Genomic DNA, 19,610 nt, shown 5'->3' on the forward strand with positions numbered 1-19,610 from the left:
TTGAGAGACATATTCCTCATCTTGAACCTATGCAGCTGAATTTTTGTACCAAAGAAAATTTATTGGATTTTATTTGTACCAATAAAATCCCAATGTAGGATTTTATATTTATCCCTGTTAGGCTGTTCTGTCTTTCCGTCACTTGTTTAACAATTTAAAATGACTTACATGTACACCTTTCAAATTTTCTGATGACACAGAATGTTGATAGCAAGTTATTACTGGCAAGTTGATTTCCTCAACTCTGAGATGTCAGTGATTGAAGATGTACCATTGATTTCACAGTGGTTTTTTTTTTTCAGGAAAAATAACTGAATTATCCAAATAAATTACCCGTAAGAGATGCATCATGTAAAAGATACATATTAGAATTAGATGTAATATGATAGAAATTAAGATGTTGGGCGGCATTCAAAAAGATTTTGCCAGACTAGAAAAATTGGACATATCTGAATCAGGGCCAAGAACATAACCCCACTAAAAGTAATTTTATTTCTTTAATCATTCCTTCATTCATTCAGATGTTCGGAGAACATCCACTGTGTGTCAGAGGTGCTTGTAAGGCAAAGATGAATAAAACATGGATTCTGCTCTCTGGAGCTCAGAGTTTACATTTTTTGAAAAAAGTTGAGATCACACATTATAGTTTGAACTTCTTTTGAACACAATTTTATTGTATCTAAATTATCTGCAGTGTGGTTTGAGCCTTGAGTCAAGACTTTATCTTATATTTGGGTAAATCCTGCCTACTAAATATGATGGCTTTGAGGATATGGGGTTAACAAATCCATCGTTTGGATCCATCATCTGAGGGCCTTGGTTTTCTAAATAAATCATAAGATGAAGGGGTCCCTATATTCAGGCATGCTGCATAGACCCTGTGGGTTCATTCCAGACCACAGCAACAGAGCGAGTATCACCAACAAGTGAGTGGTAATCTTGCTGGGTCTTGTCTTCAGTTTGTAGAAACACAGCATGATGCACAATAAAGCAAAGTGCAATAAAACAAGGTATGCTTGTGCATGAAGGGAAGGAGAGAGACAGACAGACAGACACCAGAAGATGAAACAAAGAAATTACTTCCGTATTGTCCAGAAAAGACAAACTCATGGTAAGACTTCTGTATTAGAAAGCAGAGAGAAGTTCTTAGGGAAGAGAGAGGGTTGGGTAGTGTCCCGCGAAATAAGAAGAAATACTTGTACTGGTCCTTGCCCGCCCCCCTGTTCCTGAAGCAGAGCTCCTAAAACCCTTTTAAATAGAGGTGCTAGGAGAATTTGTTTCAATATCTAGTCTTTAACCTCAGAGGTCCTAAACCCTTGTGATTTCGTAAGTGACAAGAGCACCAAGAGCATCATTTGTTCTAATATTTGGTCTTTGATCCAACTTTCTGACACAGCACTCCTAAATTCCTTGGAATTTTCTGGGTGGCTCTGGGTGGGCTCCAGGGTAGCTGTTGGATAGGGGGTAGCCACGGTTAGATGCTTGGGATTTTTAGTCCCAACTCCCATTCTCCAGAGAGGAGAGAGGAGCTGGGTATGAAGTTAATGGATCATGCCTATGTGATAAAGCCTCTGTGAGAATGACAATAGTGTGGGATTTGGAGAGCTTCCAGGTTGGTGAATGTACATCAGTACCAGGAGGGTGATGTACCCCAATTCCACAGAGACAGACCTTCTGTACTTAGGCCCCTCCTAGACTTCTTAGGTATCTTTTCATCTGGCTGTTCACCTGTACCCTTTCTTACATCTTTTTTATTATATAATAAGTTGGTAAATTTTAAATTTTCCCTGAGTTCTGTGAGCCATTCTAGCAAATTACTGAACCCCAGAAGAGGATCATGGGAACCCGAATTTATAGCTGACCTGTCAGAAGTACAGGTGACAACCTGGGACTTGCGACTGGCTTCTGGAGTGGGAGCACGCGGTACAGTCTCGTGGGCCTGAGCACTTAACTCGTGAGCTCTGGTGTTAACTCCAGGCAGATAGTGTCAGAAGTGAGTTGAATTATGGGACACCCAGCCGCTATCATAGAGAATTGCTTTTTGGGAGAAAACACCCACACATTTGGTGACCAGAAGTCTCAGAAGTGAAGTGTTCTGTGTGAGTAGTAAAGGAACACACACAGGGAAGAGTTTTTCCTACTCACATGCACAGATTGTTATTACTCATTTTATTTCTTATGTTGTAAACAGGGGGCTGAGATCTAACTTCCCTAAACATTGGGAGTTTTCTAAACTTCTGGTGTTTATCTATCTATCTCTATCATCTATATACAGCTTCATTGAGATATGGTTCACATATTACACATTTCACCCGCTTAAAGGATACAATTCAATGTCTTTTAAGGATAGTCATGGATTTCTGCAACCATCCTCACCATCAGTTTTAGGACATTTTTATCACCCCCAAAAGAACCTCATATCCATTCCACCCAGGAAGCACTCTCCCTTTATCCCAACTCCCCAGCAGCTCTGGGCAGCCACTCATCTACTTTCCATCTCTACAGAATTATCTACTCTGGACATTTCATATAATAGCAATCATGAGGTCTTTTGACTAATTTTTTTCACTTAACACAATGTTTTTAAGATTCATCCATGTTGTAACATGTATCAATTCTTTATTCTTTTTAAATTATTGAATAGTATTACATTGTATGGATATACACATTTTATTTATTCATTCATTAGTTAATGGACATTGCAGTTGTTTCCACTTTTTGGGTATTATAAATAATGCTATTATAAACATACATGTCCAAGATTTTTTGTGGACATATGTTTTTATCTCTCTTGGGCAGAATTGCTAGGTCATATAGTAATGCTATGTTTCATCTTTTGACAAACTGCCAGACTGTTTTAAAGTGGATACACCATTTTACATCTCCACCAGTAGCATATAAGGGTTTCAATTTCTTCACATCCTTGTCAACACTTGTCATTATCTGTTTTCTTAACACATCCTCATGGTTGTGAAGTGGTAGCTCATTGTGGTTTTGATTTGCATTTCCCTAATGACTAATGTTGAACATCTCTACATTATGAGTATGCCTAGATAATGTTGAGCATCATTTCATTTGTACTCGGTCATTTATATATCTTTGGAGAAATGTCTATTCATATCCTTTGTCCATTTCTAATTGGGTTATTGGTCTTTTTATTAACTGACTTGTATGAGTTAATAAATATATGCATATTTTGGATACTACTCCATTATCAGATATATGATTTGCAAATATTTTCTCCCATTCTGTGGGTTGTCTTTTCTCTTTCTTGATGATGTCCTTTGAAGCACAAATGCTTTTAATTTTTGTAAAGTCCACCTTACCTATTTTTTTTTGTCAATTGTACTGTTGGTGTCATATCTTTGAAGGGTTTGCTTATCCCCAAATCACAAAGATTTATTTCTATATTTTCTTCTAAGAGTTTTATAGTTTTAGCACTTACATTTAGGTCTACAATCCATCTGAGTTGATTTTTGTGTGTAATGTGAGGACAGGGTTCAACTTCATTCTTTTGCATGTTGGTCTTCCGTTGTCCCAGAGCCATTTATTGAAAGACTTATTTATCTTTTTGGAGTAAATATTAACAAGATCTAAAATTTGTTGAATACTATGCATGTGTTAAGCACTGTTCCAAGGCTTTTACATCTGTTACCTTATTTAACCCTTAAACAATTCTAAGGGAATGATTGAGGAGAGAAGTGTGGAGAGAAGGAAGCTGAATGTTAATTGCTTGCCAGAAAGAAGAGCTAGAAGGAGGTAACCTCAGCTCTTTTGTTTTTCTCCCCTTGCTTTTAATACCAATGGCAGTGACTGGGCTCCCTGGTATCGGTGGCATAATGTTAAGGAAAAAACAAAAGCATAGGATAGGAGATCTACTCAAATTCTATTTTGCTGCTGTCAAGAAGTATTGATAGAGGTATTATGACTAGAAAAGGAGACAAGCTGGTTAGGAGGCCAGCAAAGATCTTGATAAGGGTGATGACACTTAGAGATACTGTAATAAAACCTCACGGAGTTTAAAGCTCTTGGCCCAGAGGGATTATAGCTAAGAATGAAAAAATCTTACAGATGAGATAACTTGGTTGTTGCCATCATTTTAGTTTAAATGTAGACAACAGAAGTGCTAGAAGACTGAAGGCTTGCTAGTTTTCAAAATGAATTAGGGACTCAATTCTGCCCATTCTAGAAGAGAGCTTGGTAGCTGGTGCAGACAAAATCCTAGAATCGCTCTTTAAAAAAAAAAAAAAAAGAAGTAGTATATTTTTTAAAGATTTGTTTATTTATTTTTTACAGAGAGGGGAAGGGAGGGAGAAAGAGGGAGAGAAACATCAATGTGTGGTTCCCTATCACACCCCCAGCTGGGGACCTGGCCCGTAATCCAGGCATGTGCCCTGACTATCAGCAGCCCTTTGATTTGCAGGCCAATACTCAATCCATTGAGCTATACCAGCCAGGGCTGGAATGGCTCTTAAAGTGGATGGTTTGTGATTATTTAGGAAGAGAAGGAGTGAGCAATAGGAAATGGCATGAGTTCACCATTCGAGTTGACATCAGTTTGTTTGTAATCCTCTGTCTGTATATGTGCTTATAACATTTAGTAGTTTGCAGTACCATCTCTCCATAAATTATATTTTCAGGTTGAAAAGCAATATTTGAGGGGATAGAGTTGGCATTAACAATTTGGAGACTTAGTAATTCTTTTCCAACAATGATTTAGCACTTTAAATTTAAATAAAGAAAAATATTTTATTTCTGTGTGTGCTTTTCCTTGTTGACTTGCTTAACTCGATCTGTTCCATCTATATAAGAACATAAATATTTTAGAGTAAAACCCAATTTAATGAATGAACAGACTTATTAAGATACAATTACTTTTCTAAGTTCTTTTTTGAAAAGTAATAATTAGAATGTAGATTACAAACTATTCTACATGGAGCCTTTTGGAAGGTTTGGCTTATCTTTCTATAATTGTATCTGGTTTAAAGCTAAACATGCATTAATATGGAATGCAAGGCTTATAATTGGAGTAATTTCATAGTGATAAAGCAAAGTTCTATTTAAAAATATATGTAGACTTATTATTTAAGATGGAGAAATGGGGAAGAAAAGCATCCCAAGTGGAAGGAATTTCTGATTAGGCTGCATGTTTCCCCACACATAAACAAGTGTATATATTATTTATGAACATAAAGTATAGATACGAGTATGGATAGTATGGATAGAAGTAGAAAAACACAAAAGTGCTTTTGGAAGTCAGCTGTAGGGTAGTGATTATCTGTAGGGAGAGAGAAAAGGAGAATCGAGAATCTAGGACTTTGGTTTTATCTATAATATTTCACTTTTCAAAAGAGTAAGACAAGGGATGGGTTTCTCTTATTTTCTGTATATTTGAAATATTTCATTAATTGAAAATTTGAAAACTAAGAAGAAAATAAGCAGCTTAATTCTCTGATTGCTTTTCTAAAGGACCCAAGTGTTTATCTCCCGTTGATTTGAGAACATTGTTAAATAAGGATTAAAAGATGCCTAGGGAGTTTATTTTTACGGTCTTGGCATACACTAATAATAACAACAGTGTTAGTTTATTGAGCACACACAGTGTGCCAGGCACTACGCGAGGCGCTTTAGATATGCTCTCTACTGTTCTGACAATGACGGTGTGAAGCAAGTATTTCTTTCATTCCCATTCAAGAGATGGTAAGGTGAGCTGTAGTTCTAATCCGTTAGTGGTGATAAAATGTGCTAAGTGAAAACTCAGGCTTCCAAATGTCAGGTTTAATATCCCAAAGGTCATTTTTCACGTAGTAATTTCCTTTTCTCAAGAGTTATTTCTACACTTCAGTATGTTTACTTGAGAAAAAACCAGAAACTATGGACAGGGAAAAAGAAGATAAAAAATTGCCTATAGTTTCACTACCGCCCAGAGAAAATTGCTGCTAGTACATTAATAGGTGCCCTTTCATATGTTTTTATGCATAAATATGTGTGAAGTTTTAAATGCTTTGAGAAGAAACTGTGTCAAAATTTCTCTATTAGTATTGCTTGTGGCACATAATATAGAATAAATTAAAACTTTGGCTTTTATTCCATACATGTCTGTGTATTTTTAAAAGCAGAGTTTCAAACTGAAAAAACTTCATTAAAGAATCTATATAGCATATATGAAAAAGAAATTATATAAGCTACTTTTTCAAAAATCTTGGTATTTATTACATTGATGTATCTAATACAAAGTCCAAATGGATAGTAAATTGTCAAATCAATAAGGAGTATATTACCTTTTGCGGATAGTTTGTTTCAAAGGACAGGTGTGCCTTCATTTTAAGAAAAAGGAAAAATGGTTATATTTTGTGGGGATAGTGGGGAGAAGGGTTTACAGGAGCTACTATAAAGGACACAAGGACAAAATCTAGGGGGAGGGTAGAGGTGGGAGAGGGAGGTGGGATTGGCTGGGATGGGGAGAAAATGCAGACAATTGTAACTGAATAACAATAAAAAGAAAAAAATTAAAAAAGAAAAAGAAAAAAGAAAAAGGAAAAATGGCTATATGAAATATGAAAACCAATTTTTCTAAATTTTACATTTCTATCATGTAGTTGCAATCCAAAATGCTCAAAAAAGGAAAGCAACTGTTAAATTGAGAAAAGTTACAATTTATATATTGTTTTCAAAAACCCAAAAAGATATTTGTCTTCCCACATATCTTTGCTTAATTTTAGAAATGCTACATGTGGATTATCATGACATCTCTCTGATCATCACTCCTGGAGAACAACCCCATGAGAAATGAAACATTTGTTAACAAATATTCATTAAGTACCCTCACACACAAGATACTAACCCTCATCAATTACATAAATCCAAAGTAACAGTGTAGTTTTAGACCACCTAGACATTATTTGTGTTACATATCATGAACACAAAACATTGATTTCTACTATTTTTTCTTTTTTTTTTTTATAATGGTAAGATACATACGTAGTGCAGAGGCATAAAATACATTGAAATTGTTGTGCAGCCATCACCACCATCTATCCCCAGAGCTTTTTCATGCAAAACTGTAACTCTAAACCCCTTAAATAATAATTCCCCATTCCCTCCTCCCCTCAACTGGTGACAACCACTATACTATTTTCTCCATCTATGATTTCACTACTCTAAGTACCTCATGTAAGCAGAATCATACAAAACTTGTCTTTCAGTGACTGGCGTATTTCCTTAGTGTAATGTCCTCAAGATTCATCCATGTTGTGTCATATATAAGAATTTTCTCCCTTTTTAAGGCTGAATAATATAATATTGTATGAATATGGCACATTTTGCTTATTAATTCATCCATCGGTGGACACTTGGATCGCTTTACGTATTAGCTATTGTGAATAATACTGCTATAAACATGGTAAACAAATATGTCTTTGAGGCCCTACTTTGAATTCTTTTGGTTATCTACCCAGGAGTGGAATTGCTAGATCATAAGATAATTCTATTTTTATTTTTTTTAGGAACTTCCATACCATTTTCCATAACAGCTGTACTGTATTATATTCCCACCAACATGCCATTTTATTATTCATATGTTCATCTCTTTTTCTTCTTCTTTTCCTCCTCATTCTTCTTCAAGACCCTTTAATATTTCTTATAATACTGGTTTGGTGGTGATGAACTCCTTTAGCTTTTTCTTGTCTGGAAAACTATTCTTTGATTCTACATGACAGCTTTGCTGGGTAGGATAATCATGGTTGTAGGTCCTTGCTTTTCATCATTTTGAATATTTCATGCCAGTCCCTCTGGCCTGCAAAGTTTCTGTTGAGAAATCAGCTAATAGTCTTTATGGGAGCTCACTTGCAGGTAACTAACTGCTTTCCTCTCATTGCTTTTAAGATTTTCTCTTTGTCTTTAACTTTGGCATTTTAACTGTGATGTGTTAAACTTGGTGTGGGCCTCTTTGGATTCATCTTGTTTGGGACCCTCTGTACTTCCTGGACTTGTACGTCTATTTCCTTCACCATGTTAGAGAAGCTTTCCATCATTATTTTTTCAAATAGGTTTTCAATTCCTTGCTCTCTTTTTTCTTTCCTGCATCCCCTTGATGCAAATGTTGGTACACATGAAGTTGTCCAAGAAGCTACTTATACTATCCTCAGTTTTTTAATTCTTTTTTTCTTTTTGCTTTTCAGATTGGGTGTTCTCAGCTTCCTTATCTTCCAAATCAGTTTTGATCCCCTGCTTCATCAACTCCACTGTTGATTTCCTGTTATGTATTCTTCATTTCAGTTAGTATATTCTTCATTTCTGACTGGTTCTTTTTTATGCTTTCCATGTCCTTTTCTATGCTCTTGAAGTTCTCACTCAGTTCCTTGAGCCTCCTTACAACCATTCTTGTAAACTCTATATCTGGTACTTTGCTTGCCTCCATTTCATTTAGTTCTGTTTCTGGGGATTTCTCCTATTCTTTCATTTGGGACCTGTTTCTTGTCTGCTCATTTTGTCTGCTTCCCAGTGTTTTTATGTATTAGGTAGCTGCAACATCTCCCAGTCTTTGTAGAATGGCCTTATGTAGTAGGTGTCCCATAAGTCCCAGTGGCATAACCTCTTCAGTCACCTGAGCCATGTGCACCTTCCTGTTGTAGTTGAGCCTTAATTGCTGTTGGCTTGTCACTCAGAAGGATTGACCCCCCAGGCCATTCAGCTGGGAGGAGCTGCTGTGCTGGGGCTGACCCCATGGAGCAGGACTCACTTCAGTGGGGCTTTGGTGCCTGTCAAATCTTCCCTTTGAATATATCACTTGTGGAGGTGGTTGGGTATAATCCAGTATGGTCTGAAGCTGTCCACTAGGTGCACTGGCTCTTGGGGCCTCCCAGAAGGGGAAGGCCAAAGTCAGCCACTGCTTGTGCCCTGCCTAGAGCCCCCTGGCATGAGCTACAGAGCAATCTGCTGGTGGCTGTTATTTGTGTTGGGTTTGGAGGTGCCCGGGAGAGGCCACTCTGTAAATTGAGGATGGCTGCCACCAATGCCAGGCCTGGAGCCACTTAGCAAGAGCTATGGGATATACAGAGGCCAGATGCTATTTGTTTGAGAGGTTTTAGGAAACTGCAAAGAATGAACCAAGAGAAGTCTCTTATATGGAAAAGCCACTGAAAGAGCTTGGGTGGGCCCACAAATGTAGTGGGGCAGGATCTCAGGAAATCACCAAGGCGGCGTGAACAGTGTGAGCCAGGTTGATGGAGTCTCAGATATGGTGCCTGCCTGCTGGCTCTGATACAGGGGAGGGCTCAGCAAAAGAACGATGGTCTCTACAAGCATTTCCATCTGGGAGAAAGCTGCCCCTCCAGCCCTCATCTTGGAGACAGGTAATTCAGTCAAATTTTAGGCTTTGCTTTTATCATCACTTTTTAGCTGAGCTTGGGGGAGACAGAGCCTGCTTCTGGGGAATGCTACTCAGACCATAAGCCCTGCTCAACTGTCCTTGGCTATTTTCCATGGAGCAAAGGACTTAGAGCCACTACTACCTGAAGGCACCTTCCCCATTTCAGGATTAAAGGGAAGAGGATCCTGGAATCCAGGTACCTAAAAGAATGAATATGTAAACTCCTGTGCCAGTGACTCTATTTTCTTCTTCACTCACTTTGGTCCATTCGATGCAGATATTCTAAAGTCATACATGCTTGAGCCTAATAAACATCCAATACCTCATAGGAATCCTGACTAATAACCTTATGGCAAGTGTGTCAAGAAATATCTTGGTAATTATCTCAGTGGGTTTGCCAATTTGGGAAAGTTTCTAAGAAATGGTTACATATCAAATGGTTATGTTTCACCAGCATGGTGGTGAAGTGGGTAGATGTAGGAGAGGCCATTCCAGAGAGAAAAAAGGCATATGCAAGAAATCACAGACTTTGTTGTGATGAATCTGGGGAAAGAGAAAGCATTACTTTTCCTCCTTTTTTCTCCTCCCAGACAAACTTCATCCCTGGGGGTAGCTACAAGTCTTCTCTTTCCTGATGCATTTTTCATCCACTTCTTTTCCAGGGAAATACTGAGACATGAAAGTGTCCCAGACAAACTAGTAATTTGGTGCTTCCCCAAAACAATATACTTAAAATATTTATTCAGAATTTTAGGTGGGGTTAGGGAGAAAACAATATTTTTATTATATTAAAAAAGGGGGTTCAACCACTCCCACTGGTTGAAGTAGAGTCAGTGTTCTGGAAAAAAGAAATCTCATTTTTCTGTAATTCTTGTTCTCATTTCTATTTTCTTTTGCAATTTACTGAATCAGACTACTTGGGAGACATACCAAAGAATATAAAATTTAGGCTTTGTTCAACAGTTTGAAATTCATTCCAGAAAAAACAGCTTGGCTCTATGCATGATTTGATTTCAGAATTTCAGTTGACTTCATCTGCAGCTGTTCATGGCAAAACTGATCAACAGACATAGGTCAGCTCTAGAGAGGAGGTTTTCTGATTCTTTGTTTTTTAAAATTTCCATGTGAAAGCATTGTCTTCTTTGGTAGAAGAAAAACAAAATTATCTTCGCCATAAAGTGAGAAGTTTTGTATAGGAATCTGAGTGAACTAGCACATTTCTGGTTTTGTACAGGTGTCTGGGACAGGTACCTGGATTTATTATTCCTTAATACAGGTACCGACTTAGGATCTTTACATATATTTCTTTTTTTTTAAGATTTAAAAAATTTATTTTTAGAGAGAGGTGAAGGGAGAAAGAAAGGAAGAGAAATGTCAATGCAAGGTTGCCTTTTGTGTGCCCCATACTGGGGAATGTGGCCTACAACCTAGGCATGTGCCCTGACTGGGAATCGACCCAGCAACCCTTTGCTTTGCAAGCGGGCACTCAAACCACTGAGCAACCCCAGCCAAGGCTATACCTATTTCTTAATAAATTATAATAGCTCTATATCATAGGTGTTATTAGCCTCTATTTTATAGGGTATATAACTAAATTCATAAAGGCTAAGTAAGTCCATGATCAGTGAGCCAAGCAGAGGTGAAACTGGCCTTTGAATGCACCTCTACCTTTTCCTTCTACCATATCTCCTGTTATAGTTATACATTACATATCTCACTATGGAGCTATAAGGAACAAGGGACACTCAACCATTGTATTAATTAGAGTTTTCATGTGATAGTCAAGAAATCAGAGACTAATTCTCCCCAGCCTCAGCCCCGAAACTGAAACACAGTAATGTAAAAATGTATCTTGATTCCCGCCCCGCCCCCCCCCCCGTCAAGGAATTGCCTTCTCTTACCCACTTGGTGAGCATTAACAATTAATGGGAAGTGCTTTCCAAACCATATAACATCATTCTTAATATTTATGATGCCCACAAAACACACAGACATCTGTTCTGTTGAGTTGTAACTGTGAAAGCATACTTAAGTGCCAAGCTCTGTCTCTCATGTAGAGAAGCCAAACTTTTATGCAGTTGCATGCCCCTGGAGATATCTAAATAGCAAGGATTCCATGAAGATGGGAGGAAGACAATTTTAGACTCAACTCATCTTGAGGAATACTGGTTCATTTTATTAGGACCAAAAGTACATTATAATTTTAAATAGAATAAGTTATGTTTAAATGGTTCACATGATCTTTCATATTGGGGATGACTGTAATGCACTCCTAAAGCTGAAGATAAGATTTCCCTCTGAGAAATAAAATTAGAAAAGCCCCAAAAGTTCTTTTGATGAATGAGCTCATTCATAAGCAGGAAAGACAGATCTGAGAACTCTACTGTTAAAGTGAGACTGAAGAAGAGTTGGGTACCCCCAAATCCAATCCAGGTGGCCTGCAAATACCTCAGGCAGCAGGCCTGACTTGAAGTCATCACTAAGAAAAAAGTCTTTTACTCTGTTTCTAAAGAGACTGTGAATGAGAGAGTGGCCAGCTTGGTTCTCTGATAACAGAGTTGAGTCAGTGGAGCCAGTACCTTCAGCAGAACTTTCTGACTGTATACAGTGCTAACGTGAACTAGTCTCTGTGTGCACTAACACAATTTAGTTTAGCAAAGCTGAGGACTAGACCTTCACCATCAATCACATACAAACAAGTACTATCACCTAGTCTTTCCCAGCTGCTGCTTCCTCAGATTACAGCAAACACAAGGTTAACATAGCAGCCACCGCAACAATAATGGCAACTAACAATTTGTTCAGCTCTCATCGAATGTCAGGCATACTTCTAAAGTTTTACATATGAATTACCCACTGAGTCTTCACAGCAACCCCGTGGGGTAAAAGAGAAAACTGAGGCGCATAGAGGTTCTGCAATATGTGCTGTGTCATATGCTAGTGAGTGGTGGAGCCTAAATTCTAACCTTGGTAGGTTATTGGCATTCTTAACGACTCCTTGAGGGTGGGAGACAAGGGGGAACAATATAAATATATTTAAATAACAGGTTCAAGCTGAGATTCTTTTGTTCTTTTGGTTGCAAGATACAAAACTGCACTCAAACTATTTCAAATAAAATGTTGGGTGAGACCCACCCTAAGACAAGTAAGGTATTCTAATGTAATAGCTTATATTTATCTCTGTCGTTGCATTTACTATTGCATTTACCACCCTGTGTTATAATGATCTATTACAATTCGTTATAATTATCCCCCTTGACACCAATAACTTAATGGCTTTTTTCTCTTTTTCTTACTACTACATCCTTGGTGCCAAGAAAAGTGTCTGACAAATGGTAGGTGCTGAAGAAATATTTGCTCAAATAAAAAGTGGGGTTGGGGACACTGGACATGGACAGGGGTGTTAATGAATTACTTTAATGATTAAAAAAGTAAGGGTGTAGCCATGGGGATGTAAAGTACAGTACAGGAAATGGAGTAGCCGAAGGACTTACACACATGACCATAGACATGAACGACTGCCAGAGGATTGCCTGAGGGAGTGGGGGACGCTGGGTGGAGTGAGGGCAAAGGGGGGAAAATCAGGACAACTGTAATAACATAATCAATGAAATATAATTAAAATTTAAACAATAAAATCTAAAAGAAAAAGGTAAGAGCCTCTGGAACCTGGCTCTTGGCCTCTCACCTTCCTCCCCAAGCAACATGAGCTTTAGCATCTGCACCAGCTTCTCCACCAGCTACCAGGCCCTGGGCTCTGTGCTGTTGCCCGGTCACTAGGCTGCCTGGCCAGCAGCACAGCAGCATCAATGTAGGCCCTGGGGGTTTGGTGCCCCAGATCTCTGTGTCCCACTCCACCAGCGTGCGGGTGACTGGGGTTCTGGGACTTGGCTGCGGGGGTGATGGGGGTCTGGTGGGCATAATGGGCATCCAGAATGAGAAGGAGACTAGGCAAGGCCTGAGTGACAGCCTGGCCTCCTGCCTGGAGAGAGTGAGGAGCCTGGAAGCTGATAATTGGAGACTGGAGAGCAATATTCAGGAACACCTAGAGAAGGGACGCCTGGTCAGAGACTAGGGTCATTACAGTGAGACCATTGAGGACATGAGGGCTCAGATCCTTGCAAGGTCTGTGGACAATGCCTACATCGACCTGCAGATTGACAATGACCCAAATTGCTGCTGATGACTTCAGAGTTAAGTATGAGAGGGAGCTGGCCATGCTGCTGTCTGTGGAGAATGACGTCAATGGACTCCAAAAGGTCATTGATGATACCAGTATCACTCAACTGTAGCTGGACACAGAGATTGAGGCTTTCAAGGAGGAGCTGGTCTTCATGAAGAACCACGAGGAGAAAGTAAAGGGTCTACAAAGCCAGATTGCCAACTCTGGGTTTACTGTGGAGTTGGATGCCCCCAAATCTCAGGACCTCAGGGTATCCACACTCATTATGATGAGCTGACTTGGAAGAACCGAGAGGATCTGGACAAGTACTGGTACCAGCAGACTAAGAAGAACACCACGGTGGTCACCTCACAGACCTCTGAGATAGGAGCTATTGAGATGATACTAACAGAACTGAGACGTATGGTTCAGTCCTTGGAGATTGACTTGGACGTGATGAGAAACCTGAAGGCCAGTTTGGAGAACAGCCTGAGGGAGGTAGAGACACGCTATACCATGCAGATGAAACAGCTCAACAGGATTCTGCTGCACCTGGAGTCAGAGCTGGCCCAGACGCAGACAGAGGACCAGTACCAGTCCCGATAGTATGAGGCCATGCTGGACATCGAAGTCAAGCTGGAGGCAGATCACCACCTACCTCCACCTACTGGAAGAAGGGAAGGACTTTGATCTTGGTGATGCTTTGAACAACAGTAAACTCCATGCACTCCATCCAAAAGACCACCACCCTCAGGATCATGGACAGCAATGTGGTGTCTGAGGTCAGTGACTCCAAAGTCCTGAGGCGTTAAGGCACAGAAACAGGGAACCCCTTGCAGGGTAGGAGGCCAATAAAAAATTCATAGATCTATGAGGGGGAAAAAAGCAAGAAACAAAGTCAGTCAGACTTCACGAGAACTTAAAACTCAGGAACGGAGCTCGTTCCCCTATCCTGAATTCTACTCATGATGTCTTGCTTCTGCACTTTTTTTGCATAAATATCCAATTTTTTTCAAACAGGCTTCTTTGCTTACTTATAGCTTCTGTTCCCTCATAATTTTGGCTTTTGTGAAACTTTGGAAAGCTTTGGTGCCAAGTTTAGTCAACCTTCCAGTTCTGGAGCTCATTACTACGTATAGACTCAGTGCCTACTAACTGAGGTTTTCAGGAGAAAGATTCTGAATGGTTCAGCTTAGGTCGAGAGTTCTCCAATTGTCCAGTAAGCTGTGGCTGGCATGTTACTTGATGAAAAATGGCTGTATAGGCTTGCTCTTTTTTCAGTGAGGCAGTTTTCACAGAAAGGATTGGGGACTGGGTATGCACCCCCAAAATAGGTCTCTTACAGATGTCAAACTGATGTTTCTCTCCTCTTGAAATTTAGACAATTTTTTAAAACCACCAAGCAGTATATTCTAAATTACATAGCAAATTTATAGTCATACGTTTTCTGTATTTTAACAGGGAGTTTCTATGGACTGTCATTTTCCAGTTGCTTGCATTTTCAATTTGTTCCTTGATTGCTTAAAACACAGACATCTTTTCTTTCTTGCCTTGCAATGAAATGTTCTATTTTGATATGGTATGTGTTAGTCATAGTGTTTGCATTTTCATTATGATATCAAGAAGTTAATCTGTTCCAGTCTTTTTAACTAGTGTAGTTAAGGGCTTTTGATGGTTTCTTGTGATAATTGCATTATGATTTTCACCCTTCTATGTCTTGGACTACATAATTTCTAAAGTGTTAAGAGAATTGCCTAACTTCCTTCCCTTCTCTGTTGGTTCCCTGTATATTTTTTCTTTATTTCACTTTATATAGCCTTCACTTCTTCCTTTATTTTGTGGCTGTACTCAATCAATTCTCTGAGCATCCTGGTCACCAGTGTTTTGAACTCCGCATCTGACAGGTTGGCTGTCTTTGTGTTGCTTTAGTTCTGTTTCTGGAGTTTTGCTCTGTTCTTTCAATTGGGCCATATTTCTTCATCTCCTCAATTTGGCAGCCTCCCTGTGTTTCTGTGTGTTAGGCAGAGCTGCTTTGACTCCCCATGTCAGCACACCTGCTACTTTGTAAGGGGCAGAGCCATGTATTTGCCAGGCAACTAGAACAGGAATAGAAACATAGAAATGGAGATCACGTGGAGGGCTATCAGTGGGGAGGGGGAAGGAGGAGAATGGGGCACAAGGTACAGGGAATAAGAAGCATAAAATGGTAGGTACAAAATAGACAGGGGGAGGTTAAAAATAGTATAGGAAATGGAGAAGCTAAAGAACTCATATGTACCACCCATGGACATGAACTAAGGGGGGGATTGCTGGAGGGAATGAGGGTATTCAGCGGAGGGGGGCAAAGGGGAAAAAGTAGGACAACTATAATAGCATAATAAATATAATATACTTATTAAAAATATAACAAGATGTTTTTCATTAAAAAAAAGAGAATTGCCTGAAATTTTATTTGTAATTCTTGATTTAATACTGATGCTGACAAGCCCTAGATTGCCCTTCATTTACAAATGAATTCCAAAAGATCACTTCTAAGTCAGTTGTTTGAAACTGAAATGCATTCTCCTAGTGGTGCACGAGACATTATTTAACTTACAATATATTCACTCAGTTATTCCGTGAAGAGCCACTATTTGACTGGCACTGTGTTAAACAACTGTGATTACAACACAAACAAAACAGATAGAGTCCCCCTCCCCATGAAGCTTATAGTCGATAGGAGGATCATAAATAGTCAAACATTACATAGGGCTAATAGTAATAGCTGACCCTGGGTGCTTGGTGCATAGTAGGTTCTCCAAAAATATTCACAGGATGCATGTCTCAATAGGTTAAAACTGAATAATTTCTGTTTATTATTTCATTTAATCTTCACACTTCTTTGAGGACTTAATCTTTTAAAATCTCTAATCATAACTAAACCGGTTAGTAATTCCACTAAGAAAGACACATTTACAATGGATATGTTTTAAAACTTTTTACTGATGTACAATATAAAATACGTACAGAGATGTATGCATATATCAAGTCCAACTCGATGCATTTTCACAAACTGAACACACCTGAGCAGGAAACAAACCTTACCAGCATCCCAGAGCTTTCCTCATGCCTTCACGATCATACACCCTCAAAGGTAAAAGATAGCACTTGTAAATTAAAATAGGCTGGCCAGCGGTCATGTGTTAGAGAAGAAGAGATATATCTAAGTAAATCCTAAGTTGTCCATTTAGGACTCGATAAAATGTGTTACCAGGCTTCTTTATTTTGTTAGTTGTGATTAGATTCAGCTGTACGTAAATGAAAGTTCAAAATAACAATGGCTTAAATAAGGCAGTTTATTTGTCTGTCATGTGAAAGAAGTTTAGAAAGAGATATTTAGGGCTGATTTTGGTAGCTTCACAGTTATCAGATATCCAATTTCCTTCTATTTTACAGAACAACCATTCTAGGGCATAGCTAGTGATCGTCCAAGATGGCTATTGGAATCCCATCCATCACCTGCATATTCCAGATGGGAAATAATAGGATGAGAGAAGGGCAAAAGGACTTTAACTCCCAGCTGATTACGTTTACTTCTAAGGAGTCTGTCCCCAAGTCCCTCATAACATTTCTGCTTTTATCTACATGTCCAGAATTTAGTCATGAGGCCATCGGGTTTTTAAGGGAAGCTAGTCTTTTAGCTTACACAGATCTTCCCAATGATGTAGGAGTTGTTAGTAAGGAAGAAGAAAACATATTTGAGGTAAGCAACTAGTAGTGTCTGCTGTAGTTATGTTGACTTTCACTGTAATTGCTTACCATGTATCACATTGTCTAATGAAATTTTCTTCCTAGGAAGGGGAGAAAATGGAAGTTGAGGTATCATGTGTAAGGAACTTAATGATGACATTTCAAAGAAAGGTGTCATGTACAAGAAAGTGGGAGATGAGAGTTCAAAAAAAGTTCATTTACTATATACAAAGGGATCAAGCCAGATTCAATTTTTTGCTGTAGGCCGTGGAACCAATCAGCAAACCTCTCTAAGCCCAAGAGTCTCACTGGTAAAACTGTAGCAGCTACACTTCCCCTCTAATTACAGCAAGTCATGGTAGAAAAATTTCTCTAAAAAGCTGTGTGTGTGTGTGTGTGTGTATTAGGAATTAGCTAGAAAAATTCAAACTGATAGCATTAAATCCTCAAAGGTATATTTTCTTCTTTCAAGTTTAGTACTTTGAAATCAGCAAGTGGGTAAATGCTATACGAGAACCTGGCTTATTATATGGATTTATACCTAGAACAAGTTAGGTCTTGTTTCCCACAAGAAAAAACTACTTACATAAAAAGGCTAACACACCTCAGGCAGGTGCTACTGTTATCTCCCCTTTTCACTATGTTATAATGTTGGGCTCAGTTCCAAGAAAAATCCTCCCTAAGGCCGGGTGAAACTGGGAGCAAGTTGTACTTTGAGGCCTTTCGGCCTATCATTTTTGAACAGGTGAAATCTGATCAGAGTGAGCCTCCAGGGCTGTCTATATCAGCAGAGCCAAGAATGTAAACATCAGGGTGAGCAGGAGATACAAAGGGAGATCAGCAGCTGACAAAAAAGGCGTATCTCTAAAGGAGCATCGTCTGGGTTTAACTAGGAGACTGGGCAGGGAAGCAACCATGAGAGAATTCTTGTGGAGGGAAAGAATAGAAAAAGGGAGGAAAGGTCCAGAGGGAGGTTACCAAGTAGGCAAAGGAGTCGCAACAAGCACATAACAGGGTCCCAACCTTTAGGGAATGGCAATTGTAGTGGAGCAAGGGCCACATGGTTGATTCAACAAATGTTATTGAGCAACTGCAATGTCAAAAGCACTGTGCTAGGTGACATAGGGAACACAAATTGAAACCAACATGAACCCTGCCCAAAGAGTGCCGATGATCACCAAACTATAAAAGGAGATAGAGCATGGGCTTAAAGCATGTCACAAGTTTTGTGGTGATTGATGCCATGAAAGAAGGGTAAATGGTATGTTCCAGGAATTCAGGGAGGAGGAGAGTGCAGCTGCAGGAATGGTGAAGGTAGAAACGTAGGGAGAAAGGACTGTAGAAGGTTTGAGAACATATCCTTCGAGTTGGACTGTGAAGGCTGAGCAAGAGGGATAGGGGTCCTAAGGATAAGAAGAATAAGAGGTTTGGGCAGCGGAGGAGTGCAGATGAGTCTTAAGAAACACAGGGTAGCTATGAAGAAGGTGGAGCTAAGAGTCATGGCAGGATGACAAAATTTCATTGTTCTACAGAGCATAGTTGGGCACCCAAGACCTTGTAATGTAGAATCTGCTCTAGGGAGTAGCGTCTGGAGGAAGAGCCAGGAAAACATCTGCTTTCTCCCTCAGTCTAGAGTTTACACTACTCCTAATTTCTCTGACATACCTTAACATTGCCATCCCCACTTGCTGACATCGTCACAAGGACACTAATGGACACTGTACTCTGTAACCTGTCAGCTTAGATGTGGTGGCTGCAGATGCAGCTGGAGAAGGTGGAGTAAATTAGAGAGCATAGGTGAAGAGAAGAGACAGAGACAGAGAGCCAGAGAGAATGGTTGCACCCGTTGTCCCTTTATAATAAATCTAGTGGACTTATTTACAAGATTTTCTTGATAAGGCACCAAAAGCACAGGCAAAGGGAGCAAATAAACAAGTAGGAGTACATCAAACTAAAAAGCTTCTGAGGATGTGGAGAAAGGAGACTTCTTATACACTGTTGGTGGGAATGCAAATTGATACAGCCATTATAGAAATCAGTATGGAGGTTCCTGTCTGACCCAGCAGTCACACTGCTGCGTACATATCCAAAGGACATATCAGTGTCTCAAAGAGATATCTGCACTCCCACTTTCACTGCAACATAATTCACAATAGCCAAGATATGGAAGCAACTTAAGTGTCCATTAAACCACCATGTGTGATCATATATATATATGCACATACATGGCGGGGCAAAAGGTTTATAGCTGTACATGAAACACAGTTTCTTCTTGCATTATTATTTATTAATTGTTGTATTATTTTTCATGCAAACAAAATTTTGACTCATACTTGCTCTCATTTCTTT

General features: G+C 39.2%; 1 pseudogene; it reads left to right on the forward strand.

Moving 5' to 3' along the window:
• Nucleotides 1–11,587: 11,587 nt before the first annotated feature.
• Nucleotides 11,588–14,403, forward strand: LOC139441149 (keratin, type I cytoskeletal 18 pseudogene; annotated as a pseudogene).
• The last annotated feature ends 5,207 nt before the right edge of the window (nt 14,404–19,610 follow it).

The sequence above is a fragment of the Desmodus rotundus genome, chromosome 9 (genome assembly GCF_022682495.2).
Source record: "Desmodus rotundus isolate HL8 chromosome 9, HLdesRot8A.1, whole genome shotgun sequence".
Lineage (NCBI taxonomy): Eukaryota > Metazoa > Chordata > Mammalia > Chiroptera > Phyllostomidae > Desmodus > Desmodus rotundus.